The sequence below is a fragment of the Linepithema humile genome, chromosome 1 (genome assembly GCF_040581485.1).
Source record: "Linepithema humile isolate Giens D197 chromosome 1, Lhum_UNIL_v1.0, whole genome shotgun sequence".
In the NCBI taxonomy this organism is placed as follows: domain Eukaryota; kingdom Metazoa; phylum Arthropoda; class Insecta; order Hymenoptera; family Formicidae; genus Linepithema; species Linepithema humile.
In genome coordinates this window covers 38,190,621-38,195,139 of record NC_090128.1, presented here as the reverse complement: position 1 = coordinate 38,195,139, position 4,519 = coordinate 38,190,621, and the positions used below count along the sequence as shown (strand labels likewise).

The 4,519-nt window shown below is 36.2% G+C and overlaps 1 long non-coding RNA gene across 1 annotated transcript; it reads left to right on the top strand.

Annotated features, from left to right (window-relative positions):
- Positions 1–2,866: 2,866 nt before the first annotated feature.
- Positions 2,867–4,519, top strand: LOC136997017 (uncharacterized). Its single transcript, XR_010887833.1, has 5 exons — positions 2,867–3,150; positions 3,237–3,434; positions 3,852–4,046; positions 4,129–4,264; positions 4,337–4,519. It is a non-coding gene; the product is annotated as an uncharacterized lncRNA (long non-coding RNA).

Here is a 4,519-nt window from a genome sequence, read left to right as displayed (position 1 = left end):
CCAGAAGACTCCTCCCAGCTGAGAACGAAGGAAGCCGTAGCCGAGCTTCAACCCTTTGAAAACGTCAAGACGCAATCTCTGTCCGTCGCGCGAGAGTGAGAGCAAATCGACTCCCATACACACTCGCCCGGGATAATTAATACTCCAATTTGCCTTCACTCCAGTTCCTACAAAGTCTCTCAGACGCTCTCGTCGCCCGTCCGTCCGTCGGGTCCGCGCTCTCGATTCTTTCGAGCGTCGCTCGATTCTCCCCGCGGCAAAAAGACGGCCCCGGCGCGCCGCGCGGGAGCGAGAGGGAGGCCGAAGAAGAGGCAGAAGAAGAAGAAGAAGAAGAAGAAGAAGTAGCTGAAGAAGAGACGGGCGTGTGGCGTGCGTTCGTCGTACGGGACGTGTTATTAGTCCGGCACTCTTCTCTCTCTCTTTCTCTCTTCGCTTCCTCCTTCTGCTGCCATCTCCTCCCTGTTTCTTCTTCTTCTTCTTCTTCTTCTTCTTCTTTCTCTCACGGCCCTTTTGTTTTTTTTCTACGATTTCCTATGCGGGGGCTAGAAATGCGTTTAATTAACATAGCTGGCGTGGCTGCATCCCTCTTCTCTCGGGTGCCGTGCAGCCAGTCAGCTTTTACGGGCCATTGCACGCACGATGCACGTATGTATTACGAGTGCCGTCCTTCCTCCTCCTCCTCCTCCTCCCCCCCCTTCTCCTACCCTTTCTCCATAGCGGCATATGCATGTCCAGGGTTGAAAACGCCAGTACTCTAAGCAGCGCGATTCCCGGGAAAATTGTAACGAGAGATCTCCGCAAAAAATTTCCCCTGCAGGTCTAGAAAATTTGGGGAAAAACTGAAAATTTGATGTTACAATGAGAGTTAATTTTCTTTCCAATCAAAGAGACATAAGTGAGAAGACTAATTCTTAAAATTAAGAAAATTTAATTTAAGATCAGTCCCTTGAACTTTTCGAAAAGCGAGTTGAATATTGATATTTTGTCATTGAATCCTTCAAAGGTAACATATCTATAAAAAATAATTTAAAAAAGCTATATTATTATTCATATCTATAAAAAATATTGTCATGCATATATCATCCTTGCGCGCTCGCAAAGTTAAAGGATCTTTTTTCATAAAATTTCTTTTATGGATCGTTTTTCTTTCTGAAGAAACGATGAAATGGGAAACCATTGGAAACTTCAACAACGCCGTGAATAGTATCTATAGTTTTCCCTCCGCGAAATGTTTTGTCAAGGAAATTTCCGCGTGGCACGTTCCCAAAGTGCGCGCGATACGAATCGCCGAGTCCGAATTGCAAAAAATTTAACGACACCGAGCGCGAATAGAACGCAACGAGAGCCGCGGGCCGTTTCTTGCACGTGCGAACATCCGTTCATATACCCTGAGAAGTCCGGATAATACAGCGAGCTTGCAACGTTTTCGCAATATATTATGGAGCGTGCATCGCGGCGTGAGTTGAATTTTTGTGCGCAGGATTAAAAGCAGAGCGACAAAGCGAAAGAGAAATTACAATAATATTATGTGTTACAATAATCAAGTAATATATGTTACTTTGATACTTTACGGATTAATTTGCGAGTCAGATAAAATAAGTTTCGTTCTGTTTTTACAATAGTAAAATATTTATTAGCTCATTTTTAAATAAAATATTATTTAAAAAATCGTTTTTTATTTTAAATCTTAATTATTATTATTTTTCAATAGAGCTCTTGTAATCAAATCTTTATTTCCGATTTTGATATTACACGAGAATTAAACTACAATGTTCTCTGATGAACACATACACATATATCTCTCTTTCATCTCGTGCCAGAGATGCGTGCATGCGCGTGTCCTGCAAGCGCCGCGCCATGTGTTCCGCCAAGACAGCGGATATAATGCACGCCTACCCACGGAAATGCGCTTTTTGACAGATTGCTCGACTAATTCGGCGGTTGTCACCGCGTACGCGCGAGGATTAATGACGACCACCTAGCCGCAACTGCCGCGAATTCCTTGGAAATTCTTTACCCACGAGAAGGAACTCGGAGAATATTTGTCGCTTAATTGGGATTTCGAGTCGACAATAACGATAATAATAGAGCTTTAATTCTTTTGAGAACTTTACACGTGTTTTCTGTTCGAAAAAAAAGTCTCAATCTATTTTCTATTCACGATATTCTTGGCGCAACATTTGACTGCTTTCATATAGAAGACTACGAACAAAATGCAAGTGATTCGACTTGAAAGCCATTTTATAAAATATAGATAAAATATAGACATCAATAAATTAGAATTATATTTATTATTAATTGTTAACTAGACTTAACTGTTGATTATGATGTAAATGTTATGTGATAACTTGAAGTCGGTCCGTTTGAATATAATTTAAAAAATATTTAATTGTAAAAAAATGAGATGTTATTCAAATGCTTACAATAATATATATTTGCAATAATTTTGTCTGAAATTTGCGTTATAATTTAAAAAAATATTTTTTAAGAGTTTTTTATTGCTTAATATGCATATAATGTAATGTAAGCGCAATGAAATATAGTAAATATAAATGAAAAAATAAAATAATTTATATTATAAGTAGAATTTTGTATCGCATAATGTATATCAGTATGTATGTCTGCGTTTGATGTGAAACTACATAGTAACGCTATCTTGTGCAGCACCAGAGAGAAAACGAGCTTAAAAGTGCTCTTATCGTTTCATGGCAATATCGATCTTTACATTGCACTATTGTTTTACAGGTCTATATAGTTGGCCCCCCCTCTAACGCAAATCGTAAAAACATTTATATATTCGGATTGTACATTGTTTGTACACAAATGTACACCAGGTCACACAAATGCCTTGACATATGAAGTTGCACGAGTGTCAAGGCATATCGAGTCGGCGTGTTCCGACTCTATATATTTTTACATCATGACTGTGACATCCGGCAACGCTGTTATGGCTGTGTGAAAGCAGCTGGAGTGAAGTAAAGCAATGTGACAAGTTAGGTTAATAAATCGCCTACGTACGCGTCCGTGTGACGGTAACCGACGGCTAAGCACACACGGACACGTGACGTAGACGATTTTTGCTTGCGTGCGTGCTTTCCCTGTCGCGATGCCTTGGTGTCAGCGGTTTCTAGTTTGCATCACCGGAGTAAGGTAAGATTTAATATATTATACACTTGAAAATTGCGTGCTACATTTCATTAAGTTTTTAAAATTTTTATTAAATTAATTTTTTTCAGAGAAAGAGACAGAAGTTTATCGTGAAGAAGTGAATCTCGGCCTATTGGTACTAGGATACATGATCGCAGATAAGTTTATTTATATTCACACATAATCCTTTTTATTACAGAAGTTTTACTACATATTATTAATTTTCAGGTGTTCTACATTGGAAGGAAAAAGATAAACTTTGAACAAAGTATGGACAAAATAATGAAGTGAGTGATGTGGCATTATGCATAATGCCCGAGATCAGTCGGGCAGAGTGATAAATATTTGTTAATTTTTAATTTAAAAATTGCTTTAACCAGGCAATGTAAATAAAAATAAATATAGATAAATATTAATATAAATAGATAATATTAATAAAAATAAATATAATTATATAGATAAATAAATATATAAATATATAATATATATTTATTTATATTTATTGCCTGGTTAAAGCAATTTTTAAATTAAAAATTAACAAATATTTATCACTCTGCCCGACTGATCTCGGGCATTATGCATAATGCCAATTGACAATTACTATATATATATATATATATATATATATATATATATATATATATATATTTATTGAAATAGCTATGTAGTACTTTAAATACTAATTTAATAAATTATTAATATAGATTTAACTGGGTATGCCAATGTGATTGCGGAATGGTACGAGGCAGACTTAACATTACAGCAACAAAATTCACTGGAGGATTGGGCAATCTGGCTGAAAGGAGTTGTTACTAACCTACTGTGCTTAAACCATTTGAAGAGAAACCAACGTTCGCTAAAGCTGCACGTCAATTTTTGCTCAAATGGTCGTTTTATAGGTATTTCTTATTTTTTATTACATTGGTAATCAAATATATTTGTTTTGCATTTTTAATAACATTTACATTTTGTTTTTCATAGCTCGATGATTATCCGGGATCTCACTTTGAGAAGCACGGCGAGTTTCGGATCTTTTCATCTCATCAGCAATTTATTAATATAGATTTAACAATATAAATGAATCTCGGTCTATTGGTACCAGGATACATGATCGCAGGTAAGTTTATATTTATATTCACACATAATCCTTCTTATTACAGATGTTTTACTACATATTATTAATTTTCAGGTGTTCTAGAAGCCAATCTGTTACCAAGAACAATGAAGAAAAAGATTGATGTGTATAGATATATAGGTTATGGACAAAGTAATGAATGTGGCATTGTGCATAATGCCCGAGATCATTCGGGCAGAGTGATAAATATTTATTAATTTTTAATTTAAAAATTGCTTCAACCAGGCAATATAAATA